The sequence below is a fragment of the Callithrix jacchus genome, chromosome 11, assembly GCF_049354715.1.
Source record: "Callithrix jacchus isolate 240 chromosome 11, calJac240_pri, whole genome shotgun sequence".
NCBI classification, from domain to species: Eukaryota; Metazoa; Chordata; class Mammalia; order Primates; family Cebidae; genus Callithrix; species Callithrix jacchus.
Window position 1 is genome coordinate 122,153,191 of NC_133512.1, and position 26,429 is coordinate 122,179,619.

At 35.7% G+C, this 26,429-nt stretch overlaps 1 protein-coding gene across 9 annotated transcripts in view; it reads left to right on the forward strand.

Moving 5' to 3' along the window:
• Window positions 1-26,429, forward strand: part of POT1 (protection of telomeres 1) — a 131,795-nt gene that overhangs the window by 46,056 nt on the left and 59,310 nt on the right. The gene's annotated exons all lie outside the window — the stretch shown is intronic.

Sequence of the window (26,429 nt, forward strand, 5' to 3'; positions counted from 1 at the left end):
CTAGAATACAAACTCCGTTCTCACCTATAATCGCCAAACAACACTGATGCATATTTTTTGGCTAGTTTAATTTATAAAATAAATATGATCTTTAGATTCTAGAGTCTAGTAAAAGACAGTAAGGACAAAGAATGAAGCAAAGGATGCAAACCAACAACATGGAAGCATATGAAAGTATTAAATTCACTGGTAAAGGTAAATATATAAACAAATGCAGAATACTGCAATTCTGTAACATTGATGCCTAAATCACTTTTAATTCTGGTATAGAAGTTGAAAGACAAATATATAAAAGGAGCTGTAACTATAGAAATGTGTTAATGGAAATATACTATAAGAAGTTGTAAATTATGACTTGAGTAGCATAAAGTGTGGTAGTGGTAGAAGTAAAAGTGCAGAGTTTTGGATGCAATTAAATTTAAGTCATCAGGTTAAAATAGATTGCTGTAAATTTAAGGTACTTTATGTCAACCTCATGGTAACCACAAAGAAAATACCTATAAAAGATACACAAAAGAAAATGAGGTGGGAATCAAAGCATGTCGTTACAAAAAACTCAAATACACAAAGGAAGATAGCAAGAGAGGAAGACAGGGAATTAAGAGCCACAAGCCAGACAGAAAACCATGAATTAAATGGCAATCATAAGACCTTCCTAATCAATAATTATTATTGTTATAAATGAATTAAATTCCCCAATAAAAAATCATAGAGTAAATGAGTACATTAAAAAAACAAGATACAATTGTATGCTGTCTACAAAAATTCACTTTAGATTTAAGGACACACATAGGCTAAATGAAAATGGAAAATGGAATGGAAAAGTATTTCTTGCAATGGTAACCAAAAGAGGAGGGATAGCCATACTTGTATCAAACAAAAGAGAGTTTAAGCCAGAAACTGTCAAAACAGGCCAGGCACAGTGGTTCATGCCAGTAACCCCAGCATTTTGGTAGACCAAGTCAGGTGGATCACAAGATCTGGAGTTTGAGACCAGCCTGGCCCAAATAGTGAAACACTGTCTCTACTGAGTACAGAAAATTAGCTGGGCATGCTGTTGTATGCCTGTAATCCCAGCTACTTGGGCAGCTGAGGCAAGAGAATCATTTGAACCTGGGAGGTAGAGGTTGCAGTGAGCCAAGATTGGGCCATTGCACTCCACCAAGTTTCAGAGTAAAAAAAAAACCTGTCACAAGCGACAGTTTTTGGACATTATATAACAATAAAAGGGTTAATTTGCCAAGAAAATATAAGAGTTACGTATGCTGCTAACATCAAAGCACCTAATCCATGAAGCCAACATTTCAGAAATGAAGGCAGAAATAGCAACACAATTATAGTAGAAGGTTTCATTTCACCACTTTCAATAATGGGGAGAACATCTAGACAGAGATCAATAAGGAAACAAAACTTGAACAACACTACAGACCAAATGGACCTAATAGACATAGAATATTCTACCCATGTATACCCATCTAGACCAGAGTATACATTTTCTCAAGTGCACATAGAACGTTCTCCAGTGTAGGTAACTCATTAGGTTACAAAAAGAGTCAATAAATTTCAGATTAAAATCATGGCAAGTATCTTTTCTGACTTCAGTAAAATGAAACTAGAAATCAATAGCAGGCGGAAAATTGTAAAATTTAGAAATGTGTGGATATTAAACAACACACTCTTGAACAAACAGTGAGTCAAAGGGGGTCAAAAAGGAAATTAGAAAATACCTTGAGATGAGGAGAAATCCAAGCTAGCCAAATAGGAACAGTTCCAGAGTACAGTTCCCAGCAAGAACAATGCAGAGGGTGAGTGCCCACCATATTTCCAAAGAAATTTTCACCACCCCAGACCAGCTGATTCCCAGACCAAAAGCACCATGAGTTTTAAGCACAGCGGTTTCAGCTGGTGCTGGCTTGGCACACAGAAACAAATCTGGGCAGCGACAGGGAGCCAGGTGATCTGCCTCAGCGGGTACCACCCCCACAAAACAAGCAATCTGAAATGCTCTGGATTGAGAGTTGTGCAACTGGACCCAGGACGGTCCAGCTCAGTGGAGGGAAGGGCAATCACCACTAACAAGGCAGTCTGTCACTACCGAAGCAGTTCACACAGCAGCTGGGCAGAGCCTGCAGCCTCTCATCAACGCCTCTACTGGCAGACTGTGACTAGACTACTCCTGCGGGGCAGAGCATCTTTGAAAAAAGGCAGCAGCACGACAGGAACTTAAAAATAAAGCCAACCTTCCTAAGACAGAGCATCTGGGAAAAGAGGCAGTTATGAGTTCCACTGCAGCAAACTTAAAAGTACTTGCCCAGCTACTCTGCATGGAACAACGGAGCTCCCAGCCCAGCACTTGAGCTCCTGTAAGGGACAGACTGTCTCCTCAAGCAGCTCCCCAATCCCTGTTTACTGAAAGAGACACATCATAAAGAAGAGCTCAGGCCAACATCTGGCAAGCACCCTTCTGGGACAAAGATAACAGAAGAAGAAACCAGCAGCAACCCTTACTGTTCTGCAGCCCCTGTGGGTGATCCCCAGGCAGGCAGGGTCAGGAGTGTACCTCCAGCAGTCCTGCAGCAGAGGGGCCTGACTGTTAGAAGGAATAATAAGAAACAGAAAGAGATAACTTCATCATCAATAAAAAGGACGTCCACTCAGAGACCCCATCTGAAAGTCACCAGCTACAAACACCACAGGTAGATAAAGCCATTAAGATGGGAAGAAACCAGGGCAAAAATGGTGAAACCACCAAAAACCAGAACACGTCTCCTCCTCCAAAGGATCACAACTCCTTGTCAGCTAGGGATCAAAGGTGGATAGAGAATGAGTCTGATGAATTGACAGAAACATCCTTCAGAATGTGGGTAATAACAAACTTCTCAGAGCTAAAAGAACATGTTCTAACCCAATACAAAGAAACTAATAACCTAGAAAAAAAACGTTAGATGAGGTGCTAACTAGAATAAATAGCTTAGAGAAGAATATAAACCACTTGATGGAGCTGAAAAACACAGCACGAGAACTTCGTGAAGCATACACGAGTTTCAATAGCCATATCCACCAAGTGGAAGAAAAGATATCAGAGATTGAAGGTCAACTCAATGAAATAAAACAAGAAAGCAAGAATAGAGACAAAAGAGTAAAAAGAAATGAACAAAGCCTCCAAGAAATATGGGCTTATGTGAAAAGACCTAATCTACGTTTAATAGGTGTATCTGAATGTGATGGAGAGAATGAATCTAAGCTGGAAAACACTCTTCTGGATAATTATCCAGGAGAAGTTCCCCAACCTAGCAAGCCAGGCCACCAATCAAGTCCAGGAAATACAGAGAACACCACAATGATATTCCTCAAGAAGAGCAACCCCAAGGCACATAATCGTCAGATTCAGTGTTGAAATGAAGGAAAAAACACTAAGGGGAGCCAGAGAGAAAGGTCAGGTTATCCACAAAGGGAAGCCCATCAAACTCACAGCATATCTCTCCACAGAAACCTTACAAGCCAGAAGAGACTGGGATCCAATATTCAACATCCTTAAAAGAACTTTCAATCTATAATTTCATATCCAGCCAAATTAAGCTTCATAAGCGAAGGAGAAAGAAATCCTTTATGGACAAGCATTTGCTGAGAGATTTCATCACCGCCAGGCCTGCCTTACAAGAGCTCCTGAAAGAATTACTAAACAAGGAAAGGAACAACCAGTATCAGCCACTCCAAAAATGTACCAAATGGTAAAGACCATTGACACAATGAAAAAAATGCATCAACTAACAGGCAAAATATCCAGCTAGCATAAAAATGGCAGGATCAAATTCACACATAACAATATTAATCTTAAATGTAAATGGGCTAAATGCCCCAATCAAAAGACACAGACTGGCAAATTGGATAAAAATTTAAAGCCCATCAGTGTGCTGTATTCAGGAAACCCATCTCACATGCGAGGACAGACATAGGCTCAAAATAAAGGGATGGAGGAAGATTTATCAAGCAAAAGGAGAGCAAAAAACATCAGGAGTTGCAGTCTTAGTCTCTGATAAAATGAACTTTAAACCAACAAAGATCAAAAGAGAAAAAGAAGGACATTACATAATGGTAAAAGGACTAATGCATCAAGAAGAGCTAATGATGCTAAATATATACAAACCCAATATAAGAGCACCCAGGTACATAAAGCAAGTTAACGACCTACAAAGAGGCTTAGACTCCCACACAATAATAGTGGGAGACTTTCGATTATCTCAATAGATTCAGAGAAGGCCTTTGACAAAATTCAACAGCCCTTTATGCTAAAAACTCTCAATTAACTTGGTGTCTAAGGAACGTATCTCAAAACAATAAAAGCTATCTATGACAAACCTACAACCAATATCTTACTGAATGGGCAAAAACTAGAAGTGTTCCCTTTGAAATCTGGCACTAGGCAAGGATACCCTCTCTCACCATTCCTATTCAATATAGTATGGTAAGTTCTAGCCAGAGCAGTTAGGCAAGAAGAAAACAGGTATTCAATTAGGAAAAGAGGAAGTCAAATTGTCTCTATTTGCAGACGACATGATTGTATATTTAGAAGATGCTATCATCTTAGCCCAAAATCTCTTTAAACTGGTAAGCAACTTTAGCAAAGTCTCAGGATACAAAATGAATGTGCAGAAACCACAAGTTTCCCTATACACCAATAACAGACTTAAAGAGAGCCAAATCAAGAATGAACTGCCATTCACAATTGCTACAAAGAGAATAAAATGCCTAGGAATACAACTAACAAAGGATGTAAAGGACCTCTTCAAGGAGAACTATAAACCATTACTCAAAGAAATAAGAGAGGACACTAACAGATGTAAAAACATTCAGTGCTCACAGTTAGGAAGAATCAATCATGAAAATGGCCATACTGCTCAAAGTAATTTATACATCAGTGCTAATCCCAGCAAGCTACCAATAACCTTCTTCACAGAACTGGAAAAAAAACACCTTGAACTTCATATGGAGTTCACACAGTCAAGGCAATCCTAAACCAAAAGAGAGCCCACACAGTCAAGGCAATCCTAAACTAAAAGAACAAAGCCGGAGGCATCACTTTACCTGATTTCAAACTATACTACAAGGCTACAGTAATAAAACAGCATGGTACTGGTACCAAAACAGAGATATAGATCAATGGAACAGAACAGAGGCCTTGGGTGCAACACCACACATCTGCAATTATCTGATCTTTGACAAACCTGACAAAAACAAGCAATTGGGAAAGGATTCCCTGTTTAATAAATGGTGTTGGGAAACTGGCTAGCAGTGTGCAGAAAGCAGAAACTGGACCCCTTCCTGACACCTTACACTAAAATTAACTCCAGATGGATTAAAGACTTAAACATAAGACCTAACACCATAAAAACCGTAGAAGAAAATCTAGGCAAAACCATTCAAGACATAGGCATAGGCAAGGACTTTATGACTAAAACACCAAAAGCAATGGAATCAAAAGCCAAAATAGACAAATGAGATCTAATTATACTCCAGAGCTTCTGCACAGCTAAAGAAACAATCATTAGAGTGAACTGGCAACCAACGGAAAGGGAAAAAAAAATTTGCAATCTACCCATTTGACAAAGGGCTAATATCCAGAATCTACAAAGAACTAAAGCAGATTCACAAGAAAAAAACAAACCCATCCAAAAGTGAATGAAGGATAGGAACAGACATTTTTCAAAAGAAGACATACATGAGGCCAACAAACCTATGAAAATATGCTCATCATCACTGATTATTAGAGAAATGCAAATCAAAACCACATTGAGATACCAACTCATTACAGTTAGAATGGTGATCATTAAAAAATATGCAGACAACAGATGCTAGAGAGGAAGTGGAGAAATAGGAACACCTTTACACTGTTGGTGGGAGTATAAATTAGTTTAACCATTGTGGAAGAGTGTGGTGATTCCTCACGGACCTAGAAATAGAAATTCCATTTGACCCAGCAATCCCATTACTGGGTATATATCCAAAGGATTATAAATCGTTCTACTATAAGGACATATGCACACGAATGTTCATTGCAGCATTGTTTACAATAGCAAAGACGTGGAACCAACCCAAATGACCATCGACGATAGACTGGACTAGGAAAATGTGGCACATACACATCATGGAATACTATGCAGCCATAAAAATGATGAGTTTGTGTAATTTGTAGGGACATGGATGAATCTGGAAACCATCATTCTCAGCAAACTGACGCAAGAACAGAAAATCAAACACCACATGTTCTCACTCATAGGTGGGTGATGAACAATGAGAACACATGGACACAGGGAGGGGAGCATCACACACTGGTGTCTGTGGGGGCGGGGAGGGAGGAACAGCGAGGAGGTGAGGAGGTCGAGGAGGGATAACAGGCAGAAATGCCAGATGTAGGTGACGGGGAGGGAGGCAGCAAACCACATTGCCATGTATTTACCTATGCAACAATCCTGCATGATCTGCATGTGTACCCCAGAACCTAAAGTACAATAAATATATATATATATATATATATATATGTATCTTGAATCAAAAGTGAAAATACAGCATACTGAACATATGGGATGCAGCAAAAACAGTTTTAATGGGTCGTAAAGTACATACATTTAAGAAGTAGAAAGATCTCAGACAACTTTACATCTCAAGGGACTGGAAAAAGAAGAAAAAACTAAACCAAAATGAGAAGTAGAAAGAAAATAATAATGAACAAAACAGAAATAAGTTGAATAGAGAATAATAAACAATAGGGAAAGCAGTCGATGAAACTAAGTTAATTTTTTGAAAAGATACATAGAATTGGCAGACTTTTACCTAGACTAAGAAAAAAATGAAAAGACTTAAATTTGAAATGAGAGGACTGTATAGCTGGTGCTAAAGAAATGCAAAGGATCATAAGAAACTATTATGAAAAATTATATGCCAGCATATTGGATAACTTCGAAAAAATGGCTGATTTTCTGGAAACAAAATCTGCCAAAATTGAATCATGAAATACTAAATTTAAGAGGGACAAAGAAGGGCACTACAAAATGATAAAATTGTTCTATTTAAAAAGAAGACATAGCTATTCTAAATGTATATGCACACAGCATTGGAGCACTCAGATTCATAAAACAAGTTCTTTTTTGACCTAAGTAAAAACATAGACAGCCACTGGAACACTCATTCATAAAGCAAGTGCTTCTTGACCTAAGTAAAGACATAGACAGCCACACAATAATAATGGGAGAGAGACTCTAGCATCCCGCTGACAGTGTTAGATTATCTAGGCAGAAAACTAACAAAGAAATTCTGGAAGTAAACTCAACACAAGATCATTTGGACTTAATGGACATCTACAAAATACTCCACCCAACAACCACAGAATACACGTTCTTTTTATCTGCCTATGGAACATGTTATAAGATCAGCTACATGCTTAGTTATGAAGCAAGTCTGGATAAATGATAAATTCGAAAAAGTCAGTCATAGCAAGCACACTCTTGGAGTGTAGTGCAATAAAAGTAGAAATCAACATCAAGCAGAGGTCTCAAAACCACACAAATACATGGAAATTTAAAAACAATCTGGTGTTTCTCTCAGGTGAACAATGAAATTAAGATAGAAAACAATAACTTTGAAATTAATTAAAATAGAAACTCTGCTTACCAAAACATTTGAGGTGCAGCTAAAGCATATTAACAGAAAGTTTATAGCACTAAATACCTTTGTCAAGAAGTTAGAAAGATCTCAAATTAACAATTGTTGCATCTATAGTAACTCAAAAAGAAAACAAACCAACCCCAAAGCTAGTAAAAGAAAACAGTTAAATAAAATTAGATAAGAACTGGCATTGAGTTGCAAAAATCAATACAAAAGATAAATAAAGCCAAGAGTTGGTTCTTCAAAAGAATAAACAAGATTCATTGACTGTTCACTAGATTAACAAAGAAAAAGAAGATGCAAATAAGTATAATCAGAAATAGCAAAGGTAGCATCACACCAATTCACAGAAATACAAGATTCTCAATAACTATTATGAATACCTCTATGCACATACATTAGAAATTCTAGAGGAAATAGATATATTCCTTTAATTGTACAGCCTACCTGATTGAACCAGGAAGATAGTGAAAATATGAACAGACCAGTAACGAGTTCCAAAGCTGAATTGATAGTAAAAACCTCCCAACCAAATAAAGCCCTAGATCAGATGGATTCGCATGTAACTTCTACCAGATTTACAGAAAAGAATTTGTACCATTTCTACTGAATCTATACCAATAATACTCAAGGAGGGGGGACTCCCCCCTAACTTATTCTGTAAAGCCAGCATCAGCATGATAAAGTGGTAGAGATGCAATGTAAAAATAAAACTTTAGATCGCTATCTCTGATGAATGTAGACACAGAAATCCTCTACAAAATATTAGGAAACCAAATCAAGCAGCTCTTCACACAGTTAATACCCCACAATCAAGTAGGCTTTATTCCTGGGATATAAAGTTGGTTCAATATAGGCAAATCAATAAATGCAATTCACCACATAAACAGAATTAAAAGCAAACACCATATGATTATCTCAATAGATACAGGAAAAGGTTTCAATAAAATGTATACTTCCAAATACAATAGCAAGAGCAATCTATGACAAACCCACAGGCAGCATCATACTGAACAAGCAATAGCTGGAAGTATTCTTCTTGAGAACCAGAACAAGACAAGGGTGCCTACCTTCACCACTCCTATTCAGCATATTACTGGAACTCCTTGCCAGACCAGTCAGACAAGAGGAAGAAAGAAATGGCATCCAATAAGAAGAGAGAAAGTAAAACTTTCTCTTTTTGCATATGATATGATTCTATAGCTAGAAAACCTCCATAGTCTTTGCCCAATGGCTCTTAGAACTTACAAATTATAGCTGGCACAAACAAATGGAAAAAAATTTCATATTCATGGATAGGAGAAGTCAATATTGTTAAATACTGCCGAAAGCAATTTACAGATTGAACACTATTCCTATCAAACTACCATGTGATTCTTCACACAATTAGAAAAATTCATATGGAATCAAAAAAGAGCCCAAATGGCCAAAGCAATCTGAAGCAACAAGAACAAAGCTGGAGGCATCACATTAGCTGACTTCAAACTACACTGGAAAGCTACAGTAACCAAAACAACCTGGTATTGGTGGTACAAAAACAGATATATAGAGAGATGTAAAAGAATAGAAAACTCATGTGTGTACCTACGCAACTGTCTTGCATGCTCTGCTCATGTACCCCAAAACCTAAAATCCAATGAAAAATTAAAAAAAAAAAAAAAAGAAAAGAAAACTCAGAGACAGCTATACACCTATAACTGATACAGTTTTGGTATATGTCCCTGACCAAATCTCATGTTGAATTGTAATCCCCAATGCTGGAGATGGGGCATGGTGGGAGGTGTTTGCATCATCTAATACAAAAACCATGAGATCTTCAATAAAGTTAACAAAAGCAGTGGGGAAAGGACTCCCTATTCAATAAAGTGTGATGGGACAACTGACTAGCCATGTACAGAAGAATGAAACTGGAACCTTACCTATTACCATATACAAACATTAACTCAAGGTGGATTTAGGATTTAAATATAAGAGCTGAAACTGTAAAAATCATTGAAGAAAACACATAGGAAATACCCTTCTCACCATTGGTCTTAGCAAATACTTTTTGGCTAGTCCACAAAAGCAATTTTAACAAAAACAAAAATTGACAAATGAGAACAAACTAAACTAATGAGCTGCATGCAAAAGATACTATCAACAGAGTAACTGTACACCCTACAGAATGCAGAAAAATATTTAGAAACTGAATCTGACAAACATCTATCCAGAATCTATAAGGGAGTTAACAAGCAAAAGCCAAATAACCCAATTAAAAAGTGGGCAAAGGACATGAACAGACACTTCTCAAAAGAAGACAAACATGAAAAAATGTTTATCATCACTAATCATCAAAGAAATTCAAATGGAAACTGCAATGAGACACCATCTCCTACCAGTCAGAATGGCAATAATTAAAAGTCAAAAAATAACAGATGCTGGTGAAGCTATGGAGCAAGGGAAGTGCTTACATACACTGTTGGTGAGAGTCTCAACTTAGAACAGCTACCATTCAATGCAGTAATCTCATTACTAGGTATATACTTAAAGAAAAATAAATTATTCTACCAAAAAGACAAATTTATATTTCATCAAAGCACTATTCACAGTAGCAAAGACATGGAATCAACCCAGGTGCCATCAATGGTGGGTTAAAGAATATAATGTACATCTACACCATTGAACACTATGCAGTCATAAAAAGTAACAAAATCATGTCCTTTGCAGCAGCAGGGGTGCATATGGAAGCTATTATCCTAGGCAAATTAACACAAACAGAAAACCAAATACCTCATGCTTTCACTTACAAGTTGGAGCTAAACATTGAGTACCCATGGACATAAAGATGGAAATAATAGACATGGGACTATTAGAGCAGGCAGGAACGGAGGTTGCCGTGTGCTAAAAACCGTCCATTGCGTACTATGCTCACTATATGGGCGATAGGATCATCTGTATCCCATATCTCAGGATCACACAGTATACTCATGTAACAAAACTGATCTGTGTACTCCCTCAATGTAAAATCAAAGTTGAAATTATTTTTTTAAATGCTTGTAATGAGAAAAATCACAGATTATTTAAATTGATCCAGAAAAAGTACTTGATAAAGTAATTACCCTTTTATGATTAAAAAAAGGCAACCTAGAAAAAGAAGGAAATTATCTCGACTTAATAAAGTCATATATGAAGTGCTCACAGCTAACAGTAGTCAGCAGTGGAAAGGTAAAACCTTCCCTCTAACAACAGGAATAAGACAAAGATGCCAAGTTTTGCTACTTCTATTCAATGTAGTATTGCAAGTCATAGCCAGAGCAGTTAAGCAAGAAAGAAGGATGGGTGGATGGATGGATGGATGGATGGATGGATGGATGGACAGACGGACGGACGGACAGACAGACAGACAGAAAGGAAGAACTAAGATTTTCTCTGAAGAGGACATGTCCCTATAAAAAATGTAAATACTTAACAAAAAAAACTGTTAGAACTAATAAATAAATTTAGTAAAGAAAATTAACATACACAAATTAGTTGCATTTCTGCACACTAACAGTGAACAGTTTGAAAATGATACGAAGAAATCCATCACATTTAAAATAGCATCAAAAACTGTAAAATTCTTAGAAATGAACTTAACCAAGAAGGTGAAACACTTGTGCATTGAGAAATATAAAACATTGCTGAAAAAATTAAAAAGACAAATTAAATGGAGTGATATTCTGTGTTTATGGGTTGGAAGACTTAAAACAGGCAAACCTGGAGATATTGACTGGTTACAGGTAACAAAGCAAGTACCACAATAAAAGTCACAAATATTTTTTGATTTCCCAGTGCATTTAAAACTAATGTTTAAATGCTATGTTTACTATAGACTATAAAGTGTGCTATATATTAAGTCTTTTTTATTTTACAAGTTTTTATGGTACAGGTGGGTTTTGGTTACATGGATAAGTTCTTTAGTGGTGACTTCTGAGATTTCAGTGTACCCGTCAGCCAAGTAGTATATGTCGTACTGAATATATAGTCTTTTATCCCTTACCCGCTTCCCAACCTTCCTTCCTGTTGAGTCCACAGCTGATGGAGATGATTGATTGGTCAAGGTGGTGTTTTCTGAAGACTGGTGTGGCTGTGACAGTTTAGTAAAATAAGGGGGTACTGAAGTGTGCCATATCACTTGACTCTTCCTTTTACAAAAGATTTCTTTGTAACATGAGATGCTGTTTGATAGCATTTTATTGATAGTAGAACTTCTTTCAAAATTTCAGTCAATCCTCTTCAACCCTGCTGCTGCTTTTTCAACTAAGTTTATGTAATATTCTAAATTCTTTGTTGTCATTTCAAAAATATTCATAACATCTTTACCAAGAGTAGATTCCTTCTTAAGAAACTACTTTCTTTTTAGTTGTTCTACAAAGAACTTGTTCTAACTACTTTCTTTGTTCATCCATAAGAAGCAACTCTTCATCTGTTGAAGTTTTATCATTAGATTGCAGCAATTCAGTCATACCTTCAGACTCCATTTCTAATTCTAGTTCTTTTATTGCTTCCATCACATCTGGAGTGACTTAACTCCTCTGAAGTATTGAACCCCTCAGAGTCATCCATGAGGGTTGAAATTAACTTTCCAAACTCCTGTTGATGTTAGATTTTGACTTCACATGAATCATTTTTTTGATGTCATCTAGAATAAATACTTTCCAAGTTTTTAATTTACTTTGCCCTGATCTATCAGAAAAATCAATGTGTATGGTGTATATAACCTTAAAACGGTATTTCTTTTAAATAATGACACTTGAAAGTTTCTTTACATTGGGTTAGAACAAGTTCTTTTAACTCCCAGAAGTTTCTTATCATCCACCTTCTGAAGCCTACTTCTGATAATGGCACACAGTCCTTTTCCATCGGGGCTTGTTCTGTTGCTGATGAGGAACTGTAATCCCCTGTAGAGGGAGAGGGGTTCTGATTTTGGGTATTCTCAGCCTTTTTAGGCTGGTTTCTTCCCTTTGTTATAAATTTATCCATCTGTCGTCTTTACGATTACTGCCTTTCTAGGTGGGTTTCTGAGTAGACGCCCAGTTTATTGATTCCCAGTGCTGGAATCCGAGCAACCCACTGCGCCGGCCAAAACAGCAGCGATAAGACTGATGGTGCTCTTCTGCCCGGGAATCTCCTCCCGTTTACTCTGCACGAAGAGCTGCCACACCGAGGTGCCGGCAAAACCGCTGCGCCGACCACAAGAGTCACGCGCTGGCGACCCGTGGGGCCCCTCCACTGGGAATCTTCTGGTCCATGAGCGACGAAAATTCGTCTGAAAGTGTAGCGTCCTCTCATTCTCTGCGCTTTCACTGGGAGATACAATTCCGGAGCTCTTAGCGATCAGCCATCTTGTATCTCATCGAACAAAAGAACTTGTTCTAACCCAATGTAAAGAAACTAAGAACTTTGCAAAAAGGTTTGACGAAATGCTAACAAGAATAGACAATATAGAGAGGAATATAAATGAACTAATGGAGTTGAAAAACACAACACAAAAACTTAGTGAAATATGCACAAGTTTGAATAGCCGAATTGATCAAGCAGAAGAAAGGATATCAGAGGTTGAAGACCTACTTAATGAAATAAAAGAAGAAGACGAATAGAGAAAAAAGTATAAAAAGGAATGAGCAAAGTCTCCAAGAAATATGGGACTATGTGAAAAGACCTAATTTACGTTTGATAGGTGTACCTGAATGTGACGGAGAGAATGAATACAAGCTGGAAAATACTCTTCAGGATATTATTCAGGAAAACTTTTTAAGTCTAGCAAAGCAGGACACTATTCAACCCCAGGTAATACAGAGAACACCACAAAGATATTCCTCAAGAAGAGCAAACCCAAGGTACATAATTGTTAGATTGACCAGGGTTGAAACGAAGGAGAAAATACTAAGGGCAGCCAGAGAGAAAGGTCAGGTTACCCACAAAGGAAAGCCTATGAGGCTTATAGCAGATCTCTCAGCAGAAACCCTACAAGCCAGAAGCGAGTGGGGGCCGATATTCAACATCCTTAAAGAACAGAACTTTCAGCCCAGAATTTCATATCCTGCCAAACTAAGCTTCACAATTGAAGGAAAAATAAAATCTTTTATGAACAAGCAAGTACTCAGAGATTTTATTACCACCAGGCTGGCTTTACAAGAGCTTCTGAAAGAAGCATTATTCATAGAAAGGAAAAACCAGTATTAGCCTTTCTAAAAATATACCAAAAAGTAAAGAGCATCAACATAAAGAAGAATTTATATCAATGAACGGATAAAATAGCCAGTTAACATAAAATGGCAGTAACCCTAAATTTAAGTCGACTAAATTCCCCCAATCAAAAGATACAGCCAAAACCTAACGGTATGCTACTTCCAGACCCATTTCACATCCAAAGATATGCAAAGACTTAAAACAAAGGGATGGAGAAAGATTTACCAACCAAATGAAGAGCAAAAATAAATAAATAAAAAGCAGGAGTTGCAATTCTCACATCTGATAAAATAGATTTCAAAGCAACCAAGATATAATGGTAAAAGGATCAATGCAACAATAAGAGCTAACAATCTTAATACCCAGATGCATAAGACTCATAAAGAGATTTAGACTCAATGAGACAGAAAATTAATAAGGATATCCAGGACTTGAACTCAGATCCAGAACAAGTAAACTCAATATTTATAGAGCTCTTCTCTTTAAATACACAAAATATCCATTCTCCACCTTAAATACACAAAATATTGATTGGCCATTATGAATACCCATTTTTAGATTAAAGCTACATTCCCATTCTCTCTTCCTCTTTTTCTTCCTCTTTCTTCCTCTCCTTCACTCCTTTTTTTTCTTACTTTAAAAAAAAAAAAAGTAAAAATTACTCCTTGATTTGTGGACTGCAGAGTGGATGTTGTATTAGCAGGCATGAAAATAACATTAATTTCCATCAGAGCTCTTGTGTGACTAGGTGCAGTGTCAGTGAGCAATAATGTTTTGAAAATAATCGGAGAGAGATCCAAGATGGCCGACCACTAGCAGCTCAGACTTGTAGCTCCCAGAGAAAGCGCAAAGAACGAGAGGACTCCATACTTTCAGACTAATTTTTGTGCTCAAGGAACAGGAGATTCCCAGTGGAGGAGCCCCACGGGTCACCAGTGCGACTCTTGCAGCCTGCGCTGCGGTTTTGCTGGTGCTCCTGTGCAGTGGGTCTTGGTGCTGAGTAAACGGGATTGGTTCCCCTTTTGGCCGACGTTTGGAGCTGATTGAAGAAGGGAGTCAGGAGGGAAGCCAGAAGGGAGACTCCTGGACAGAAAAGCACCGAGAATCTTGACGCCGCTGTTTTAGCCAGCACAGTGGGTTGCTCAGATTTCAGCCCTGGGAATTAACAATTTGGATATCCACTAAGAGACCTAATTTGAACGTTGGTAATTACAAAAACGACAGGTGGATAAATTTACAATGATGGGAAGAAACCAGTGTAAAAAGGCTGAGAATACTCAAAATCAGAATGCCTCTCCCTCTATAGAGGATCACAGTTCCTCATCAATAGGGGAACAAGGCCTGATGGAGAATGAGTACATTCCATTAACAGAATCAGGCTTCAGAAGGTGGATAATAAGAAACTTCTGTGAGTTAAAAGATCATGTTCTTGCCCAATGTAAAGAAACTTAAGAACTTTGAAAAAAGATTTGACAAAATCCTAACAAGAATAGACAATTTAGAGAGGAATATAAGTGAATTAATAGAACTGAAGAATACTATAGGAGAACGCTGAGAAGTATGCACAGGTTTTAACACTCGAATTGATCAAGCAGAAGAAAGGATATCAGGTGGAAGACCAACTGAATTAAATGAAATGAGAAGACAAGGTTAGAGAAGAAAAAGTAAAAATGAATGAGCAAAGTCTCCAAGAAATATGGGACTATGTGAAAAGACCTAATTTACTTTTGATAGGTGTACCTGAATGTCATGAAGAGAATGAATCCAAGCTGGAAAATATTCTTCAGGATATAATTCAGGAAAACTTTCCTAACCTAGTAAGGTGGGACAATACTCATCTCCAGGTAATACAGAGAACACCACAAAGATATTCCTCAAGTAGAGCAACCCCAAGACACATAATTGTTAGATTCACCAGGGTTGAAATAAAGGAGAAAATTCTAAGGGCAGCTAGAGAGAAAGGTCGGGCTACTTATAAAGAAAAGCCTATCCTGATGGATAAGTTTTTTGATTTGCTATTGCAATCGGCTTGCCAATATTTTATTGAAGATTTTTGCATCTATGTTCATCATGGATATTGGCCTGAAGTTTTCTTTTCTTGTTGGGTCTCTGCCGGCTTTTGGTATCAGTATGATAAAAATGAAATACCGCATATTCTCACTCATAGGCGGGTGATGAAAAATGAGAACACATGGACACAGGGAGGGGAGTACTAAACACTGGGGTCTATTGGGGGGAAAAGGGGAGGGCCAGTGGGAGGGGGAGATGGAGAGGGATAGCCTGGGGAGAAATGCCAAATGTGGGTGAAGGGGAGAAAGGAAGCAAAACACACTGCCATGTGTGTACCTACGCAACTGTCTTGCATGTTCTGCTCATGTACCCCAAAACCTAAAATGCAATAAAAAATTAAAATTAAAAAAAAAAAAGAAAAGCCTATCAGACTTGCAACATATCTCTCAGCAGAAACCCTACAAGCTAGAAGAGAGTGGGGGTTAATATTCAATATCCGAATTTTCAACCCAGAATCTCATATCCAGCCAAACTAAGCTTTATAAATGAAGGAAAAATAAAATTTTTCACGAACAAGCAAGCACTCGGAGATTTCATCACCACCAGGCGTGCTTTACAAGAACTTCTGAAAGAAGCTCTACACACAGAAAGGAACAACCAGTATCAGTTATCCTCAAAACTTACCAAAAGATAAAGAGTATCTCCATAATGAAGTATTTATATCAACTAATGTGCAAAATAGCCAGCCAGCATTAAATGACAATATTAAACTCACAAATATCAATATTAATCCTGAATTTAAATGGATTAAACACCCCAATCAACAACAGACACACAAACTGAATAAAAAGTCAAAACACATAGGCACTCTGTATCCAGATCCATCTCATAAGCAAGGACACACAAAGACTCAAAACAAAAGGTTGGAGGAAGACTCACCAATCAAATGGAGAGGAAAGAAAAACAAAATAAACAAACAAAAAAACAGGAGTTGTAACTTTCGTCTCTGACAAAATAGACTACAATAGTAAGCAAGACTGAAAGAAAAAAAGAAGGACATTACATAATGATAAAAAGATCAATGCAACAATAGGAATCAATGATCATAAATATATATGTACCCAGTATAGGGGCACCCAGATATATAAGACAAGTTTTCAATGACATATAAAGAGACTTGGACTCCCACATTAATAGCAGGAGACTCTGACACCACATTGTTAATATTCGACGGATCAACGAGATAGAAAATTAACAGAGACATTTATGATTTGAACTCAGACCTGGAACAAGTAAACTCAGTGAATATTTATAGAATTCTTCACCCCAGGTCCACAGAACATACATTTTTTTTTTTTTTTTTTTAGTATCACATTACACCTATTTTGAAAGTGACCACATAAATGGAAGCAAATCACTCTTCAGCACTTGCACAGCATTTCACAGATTTAAACCAAATATTGGTTGGCTGTTTGTTATTTTCTTTCCTTATTCCTTCTTGTCTCCGCTGTTAAGCACAATCATCAGCATAAAATGTTTTTAATACCTGTTTCTAGATTGCATTCCAGCCTGGGCAATAGAGCAAGACTCCTGTTCTCTACCCCCTTTTCTCTTTCTCTTTCTTTCTTTCTAAAAAAAAAAAAATCTTTTTGCTGAGCACTACATCTCAACATTGGACTTAAAATATTCAGAAAGCCATGCTGTAAGGAATGTCATCCAGGCTTTCTCGTTTCATTAAAGAGCACAGAGTTGGTTTTGCCTAATTCTGAAAGGACCGAGGATTTTGAGAATAAGTGAGTATTGGCTTCAACTAAAAGTTACCAACTGCATTAGTCCCTCACAAGAGAGTGAACCTGTTTTTTGAAGCTTTGAAGACAGGCATATACTTCTCCGTAGCTATGAAAGTCCTAGATGGCATCCTGTTTTAAGAGAAAGCTATTTTGTTTACATTGAAAATGTGTTGGTTTGTATAGCCACCTTTGTTGATGATCTTGGTTAGGTCTTTCGGATAACTTGCTCCAGCTTCTTCATCTGCACTTGCTACTTGCCACTTCACCTTGTACTTTATGTTACCAAGATTACTTCTTTTATGAAATGTCATGAACCAATCTACTATCTTCAGATTTATCTTCTCTAGGCCCCTCACCTCTCTTGGCCTTTAAAGAATCAAAGAGAGCTAGGGCTTCATTCTACTTTAGGCTTCAGCTTAAGGGAATGTTGTGACTGGTTTGATCATCTATGCAGACTACTAAAATTTTCTCTGTATCAGCCATAAGGCTCTTTGACTTTCTTCTTATTCCTGTGTTCACTAAAGTAGCACCTTTAATTTCCTTCAGGAATTTTTTCTTTGTATTCACAACTTGGCTGTTTGGGCACAAGAGTCTTACAGGCCATTATAGGGTTATCAAGTCGTCTAATTTCAGTATTCTTGTGTCTCAAAATAAAGAGGCCTCAGGAGAGGGAGAGAGGGGAATGACTGGTTGATGGGGCAGTTAGAATACACATATTTATTGGTTAATTACACCATCTTATAGGGGTGTGATTTGTGGTGCCCCACAGCCATTAAAATAGTAATGCCAAAGATCAGTGATCACAGATCCCCATATCAGATACAATGAAAATGGAAAAGTTTGGAGTATTGTGAGAGTTACCGAAATGTAACACAGGCGCACATACTGTTGCAAAAATGGTGACAATAGACTTGCTCAGTGCAGAGTTGTCACAAACCTTTATTTTGTAAAATTGAAGTATCTACAAAGTATAATTAAGTGAAGTACAATTACAGGAATTATGCCTTTTTTGTTAAAATGGCCATATTACTTAGAGTTATCTGAGATTGAATGTATTCCCTATCAAAATCCAAGTAGCATTTTTTATAGAAAAAGAAAAATCAATCTTAAAATTCATATAGAAATACAGAGAACCCTGAATAGTCAGAGGAATCCTGAGAAAGATGAAACCGAGAAGCCTCACTCTTTCTGATTTTAAAATATGTTGAAAAGTAACAGTATTAAGACAGTTTCAAAAGCCAGACATACTGATTAATGGAATTTGAATAGAGAACCTAGAAATAAGCCCACACATTTATTATGGTCAACTGTTTTTTGACAAGGGTGCAAGAGTATATTATAGGGAAAGGATAGTCTCTACAACAAATGGGGTTGGGAAAAACTATATCCACATGCAAAAAATGAAATTGGATCCTTATCTTAGATCATACACAAAAAATCAACTCAACGTGGATTAAAAACTTAAGAGTATGGCCTGAAACTGAATGTTCTAGAATAAAACATAGACAAAAAGTTTCCTGGCATTGGCCCTGGCCATGATTTTATATAAATATATACATATATATGTGGTGATACAGAGATGTATATATACTTGGGTAGTTTTAAAAGTAAAGTAAAAATGTATAACCTATTGCTGTATGATAATGTAAGGTTTTAACAAACATGTAAACAGACGCATCAAACACCATGAATTTCAGTTTATCGTGAGGTAATAAAGTGAACAGAAACACATGACCTGTATTTAATTTAGTACTACTAAATTTAACACTGATTATTGTATTTTCATCTATTCTCAAACATCATTATTTGTAAAAGCCTTTATCATTTTGTATATCATTAAGAAGGGAAAAATGCAGCTAAATAAATTATGCTTAATTATCAATTTTAAGATATAGCCCTATTTCAGAGATGTTCAAAATGTGAAACATGGATATTGTTGATGAAATATAGACTTTATCTGCTGTATGCCAGGAGTTGTGATCATGTTGCAAACACAACAATGTTCTCATTGAGTTTGTATTACAAAACCATTTTTTTTTATATAAAGATACATATATACAAATTTTACTGTTGAGGAATGAACTAGGAGTCTACTCTTTGGTTGGGCGGATGGGGGAAAATCTTTTTCTTGTGGTCAGCATATTTTATTAATGTATAACATTTAAAAATTAGTCTATTTGTAAATGAAAATTGTGAAGATTATTAAATACTGAGATAAGTTTTAAATAGACCTCATATTAAGCAAGAAGACTGCAAAAGAACATTTTGTGAAAAATCTGTTTTTTAAAATATCTATTGTTTTAGAGGTGTTAAAGTGGAGAAAAATGTTTTAAACATATTTTTCTCAAATATTTTCATATCAGCTTATTCCAAAAGTCTTAATTTCCCTACCTTATCGTACCGTTCAGCACATACTCACATACTTTTCCCTTAGTAGATTCCTCTCCCCATCAGTTTTCTTCAAAATCTTACATGTGCTGCCCTTTTGAGAATTAGTCATAAAGATGTGATCAGGTTGGTCCTCTTCCAATTTGAAGTTTTACCTGGTTGAATTTAATTGGCCTGCCAAACTTAGGAATAAGCTACATTGTTGCTATATGTCTGTCTAACTTGGTAGAAGATATAATTTTAAAAGTTTTTTAACAAATTGATCAGCAAATACATTATTTTTGAAAACAACTTAAAATATAATATAGACTAAAATGATAGCTCTTTTGAAACATTGATGGCAACATTAATTATCAGTTAGTAGACAGAAAAATCATATTTTCTCATGATAATGTTATTAAATCTTGCATATAAAATGAAAGCCATGGGAAACAAGAATATGTATTATATTTGCATATGTATCTTATATCTCTATCAGATATATTTACTTCAGTCACTGTAATCCCTTAGTAAAAAATTCATGGCCAACGAGCCATCTGTTATTACAGAGATATATGTTCGTTTCTTCTGAGATACTAAATTAAAATGAATGTCGTCTATTTTTTCTGAACCTAGTCATCGAAGCTTTTAAATAAATCTTAAGACATAGCAAGGTATCTTGACTATTAGCCAGACAATACAGTTTTAAAACTATCTCTCTGATAACTTTAGTTACAGTTATATTAGACAAATAGCACTGATATTTGTGTTCAAGAAAGGATCACCTTCATTAGTATTACCACAGAGAAGTATAAGAATAGATGTACAGGAACAGTCTGCAGCTGTGCTTTTTAAAATATTACCTAAAGCAATATGATTTCACAAATACAGAGCCACAATCTAAATAACATCCAGATGTACATAACTAGTTATGTGGTGGAAAATTACCTTTATGCAATTCAAATTTAGGTAGATGGAAACATTTATGCTGTTGTATTTCATTAGCTAGAATTTTACATTAAAATTCATCTTATAAATGTTAAATTCAGTGTGATAGAAGCAAATAGTAACAATTTGGCATCTTTACTCCTTTACAAAAAATTTTTCTTGAAAACTTTCCTCTTATCTTTAACAATAAAGATTACATATGACCTGTAGCATACTATCTTATTTCTGGTAGCAATCGTATTCTGGTAGAAATGCTACTATTCCCAAGCTTTATATTCACTCTTGGGGTAAAGTTTTTATTCTTACATAGAGTCTATCAGTCCTGTTGTTAAAAGAACATGTAATGCTATAGATACTAACATTCCTATTCAGTTTTGATAAGATTAATGTGAAAAGTGAGAAAGAATTCCTCAAGTATTACAGAATCAACATATGTTGAAATGTCATTTTATCATCAAAATTTATTTTATTTTAGTTATAGGAGAGACAGTATCTTGCTCTGTTAGCTAGGCTTGAGTGTACTGGCGAGACTGTAGTGAACCTCAGCCTTGACTCTTGGGCTCAAGCAATCCTCCTACGTCAGCCTCCCTAGTAGCTGGAACTGCCAGAGGGTGCCACTGTACCCAACTAATTAAAAAAAAATTTTTTTAGAGATGGAGGTCTCACATTGTTGTTCAGGCTGACCTCAAGTTCCTGGCCTCAAGAAATCCTTCTTTCTCAGCCTCACAAAGTGCTGGGATTACAGGTGTGAGCCACCACATCCAGCCCAAAATTGATTTTTAATTATTTAATATATTTTTTATTTTTTTTAATTGAAAATACACCTTTGGCGTTTTAAAACAAAAAAGGCTTTTGCAATCATACACATGTGATGACAATTATAGAACCTATCCTAGAAAAATACACAACATACACGTATACAGACTTATGCATATATCTATGGTTCATGCTTCCTCCACTTTGAACTCCATGTTGTGAACTCATGACCTGTGATATGTTCATATATACTTCCCTGAATATTTAAATAATATTAAAACCATAAGGAAGTCCTCTTCATTTAATGTATAGAACATAAATAAATACATAGTTTTGTTTTTTTGGTTCACTCATTTGTTTGTTTATTCAGCAAACCATTTATTTCCTATATGCCAGATAATATGACATGGGAAATTCAAAGGTATATGTGTCATTGTTTCTGACAAAGGGTTAAATTTTGTGAAGACAGATACATTAATGAATAATAATTACAATACAATTATAATTATTATATAAACTTTTTTAGTCTTTCTCCAATTTATAAAACTACTTTTCCATCTTTTGGCTATGTAAGATAGAATCTTCATTTGTGAAGGATACCATGCTTTTTGAATGTATATTTTCAAATTGAATGATGACTTATCTATTACGATGAATGGAGTTGGTGGATCAGACAGACACTGAGTTTTCCTTATCTCAGGATCCAAAAAAAAAATTATGATATGTCTAGGTAAGTGAGGGGAGACTCTTCCCAGGTGCTTGACTGCCTTTCAGAAATGGAACTCATACAGGTCATGGCTGGTCATTACTTAACATTTCTTTAACATTTTGGGTAGTTGAGACAAGCCTCCCCACTTCAGGTTACTCATATTATTTTCCAACTTCTATCAACTTTCATCTAGAGAATGGAGATGGAGAAAAGACACTTTCCCCCATCACTGCACTTTTATATTTATTTTTTGCTCTTTCTCATTTGCAGGAATGGAAGCTTCAGGCTTCCATCTGACTTTTTTGAGACTAGCACTAGCTTTTCATCTTTCATGACTTTTTCCTCAAGCAAATTATTAGCATACGAATTTAGAGAAGTATCTCCGTCTCCATTAGTTTACAATTTGAATTGTTTTAATGAATCATAAAATTTAGTACTGTTTTTTCATTCTTAAAACATTTGGTAGGGTCTTTTATTCATTGAGTTAAAAGACTTTTTTCTCTAGTCTTAGGTATAGTGTAAAACATAGAAGTAAAGCTTCACCAGAATAATGTTTATGAATGCATGCAGTGTCTACCATCTATCTAATCTGTGTTGTTGTATATATCATAATTTTGTTATATCATGACATGTATGCTTTCATCTTTCATCTTCCATGCTCTCATGCTCTTCCAATAGAATAAAAGGACAAGGGGAAATTATGTAAGCTCACTCCAGAAAAATAAAGAGAGTGCTCTTATTTCGTATTGTACAATAAGTTTCCTTGTAAAAGAAGTAAGATGACAGCACATAATGTAGCTTGATTCAGTGATTTGCTTTCATAGGTATTACTTGAATGTAAATGATACACTTTAATACCAATGGAATGGTGTTGCTCAAATACTGATTTATTTAAAAACAGCGGTGTTTTAGTAGATAAAAAGGAGATAAAGCAACTTTCATGGAGGAATTACTTTGTGGATTGTATAATTTATGCATGTGTGCTTCTTTGATTAAAATCCTTGCTTAGATGAACTATCAGCTCTCCCTTCTTATAAAACTCTAAGGCAATTTACACTTAATCATACTGAGTAAATTAGGTGAATTGCTCAAGATTGCAAAATAGAGGACTTAATATATCATTTATTATCTTTTCCGTATTTATATCAAGCTTTGTGAGGTATTACCAAAGTGTTAAACTAGTTACTTTGTCAACAGTTTAAATATGATGTATTACTAAAGCATTAAAGTCAAAACTTTATCAACAGTTTAAATATATGTGTTATAGGGACTGGGTACTATTTAAAGTAGGAATGCTGATTTATTAAAGGATTTTCTGCTCTTTCCACTTTCCCTGGTGATGTTGGCTAACAAAAAGATAAACTTCTAATTTACCTTTAGTTTTGTACCTTCGTTTTAGAAACAATGAAAAATAAGCCATGGGGAAAATATTTTTATTACTTTGTGAAGTCATTATTGAAGGGCGTGTGTGTGTGTGTGTGTGTGTGTGTGTGTGTGTGCCCGCGCGTGCGTGTGTTTGATAGAAGACTTAACTTCCTTGGAGCAATTAAATAAGACATATTTTAGCAGTTTGCATTGTTATTATTTGTTAAAACAAGTAGTGTGGTTCCCTTCATGCCATGAATCTAATGCTAATTGAGGGAACCTGAAAGCCATTTAATATTTATTTTAGCTTGCTATTTTTTTCTTACTGTTCTTGAGAGATTATTGAATAGATTTTTAAAATGCCACTTGTTTCCTCAAGCTGAATTTTGTTTCCTTTTACAAATATATAAGTATTTAAGTTAAAAATAAAGTACAGTCATGTGCCGCATAACATTTTGGTCAACAGTGGACTGCATGTATGATGGTGGTCTCATAAGATTATAATGGAGCATATATAGAAACCTGATACATGGCTCTTGATATTGGCATAACAGATCAATTATGGTAAATGACTGATGTTTAGTAATGGTGCTGGGACATTTATTTTTTCATATGAAAATACATATATAAATTAAAAAATAAACATCATCTGGGCTTCTGTAAGTACACTCTGTGAGTATATGAAATCACCTAACTACACATTTCTCAGAACATATCCCCATCATTAAGCAACACATGACTGTATATTGAAATGGTATTTTATTTTGAATTGCTCATTAATACCTTAGGAGATTCTAAGAAGATTCTAGTATGTTTCTAGAGAGCTTGCATTTTAGCAGGTAGATTATATTTTGAAAGTATTGCTGCCGTAAGTATATCTGAGCCTACAATTCAGTGATTTAATAGAATAGTGTGTGTAGCCAAGGCCGCTGCTCTCTGGCACACAGTTAAATCTCTCTGTAAAACTGTTTAGGTGTTTGAAGTACTTTTATTTGAGAAACAAGGGTCTTTTTCTAATTTGAACAAAGATTCTGTAAAAGCAAGAGGTGGCCTTGTGAAGACCTAGATAGTGAGTCTGCAATAATGTTTCTCAAAGTGTTACCTGAAGTCTTTTGCAGTCTGTTAGGTCATCTTTTGGAAGGTTGACATTTTCATAGAAAAAACAAGATGTAAAACAATTTTTCTTATTTTAAAATTTAGATTAAACCTAAATTTTTACAAAACTCCCAATAGTTTTTTATAGTTATTTCATTCTTCAATATTATGTAAGTGCTGCAGGGACTGGGCTTTATCAGTTCATCTTGGCTAACATTTAAACTATTTATTATTATTTATGCCTAGTTAAATTCAGTTTTTTTCTTCTATTGATCTTGTATTATATCCACAATTTATAAAAGTAGGTCAGTGTGCAGCATTTAAAGTGAGAGGAGTAATTCAGAATTACTACAGCTTAAAAATCTGAATTGAATTTTATTAGACTAGTGATCTCTTTGCCCTTGTGTTTGTCATGAAATTTTAAGAAACTTCAAACCTTCAATGTATTTGTGTTTTATGCCAAGTACATTGTGTGTGTGTGTGTGTGTGTGTGTGTGTGTGTGTGTGTGTTTGAAATTGGCAAACCAATTATTTGTTTCACTGTGAAACTGCTTAATTGTGTCACATTAGTGGGAAAAGGGGGACCAAAAGTACACAGGTATTAATCACAGTTCTGCTTATAGCAGAAACAGGTTCAAGTGGCAATATTGGGAATATGTTTAGGAATCCAGCTGCAAAGTTAATAGCCTCTGTAGTGTTTGCAGGAACACTTTAACCTATTACCAGAAAATCCTCTGTGAGAGAGTGTTACTTGGATGTCATGTAACATAAATGATGTGCTGTGTGGAAGAACAGTTGTATTGTGGGATTTGTTTTTAGTTGAAACCTTTAATGTAAATAGTAGGAACTAACTTTTCCATAGGTGAAGTACAAATATAGGAGAAAAGTGATAGTGATTTTTCTCTCTTTATCTCTAAAATCTTATATTGCTGAAGAATGAATTTTCCCTCTCAGAAAACACTGCCTTATCCTAATTTCTTTACTTTTTAATCTTGCTGTTCTACAGAAAAGTTTCCTATTGCATTCTTCTTTTTCAAGTATGTCTTATATAAGTGTAGCCCTCTGCTCCTCTATTTTAACTTTTGAGTCAACATGTCATTTGCCATTAACAAAAATTAAACATAACAAAAGTTAAAGGAAACCAGACTAAGAGGGTATCTAAAGAAATTTCATAGAATGTATAATGTATTAATGCCAGTTACTCCACAAACCGGCTTATTAATTATTTTTCCCTCATTTCCAAACCATGGCAATGACAGGCAGGTTTTCTTCATGATCCCCTATGCTAGCAAGTGGATTCTTTTTTCCCTTGCTCCATTTTTTTTAAGGTCACCAATTTATGCTGATAGCTCACTTTCAGCTTCTACCTTGCAATAGACCAAGCTGTAGTTTCTTTTCTCAGACTTGGTATACAATGTCCAAAACTTTAGTAAGAGCCCTTTCAGATGTGTTTTAGCTTTTGAATTTGCCTCCCACCCGATTCACCTCCTGCACTGTTTGTTTTTATCCTGGGATTT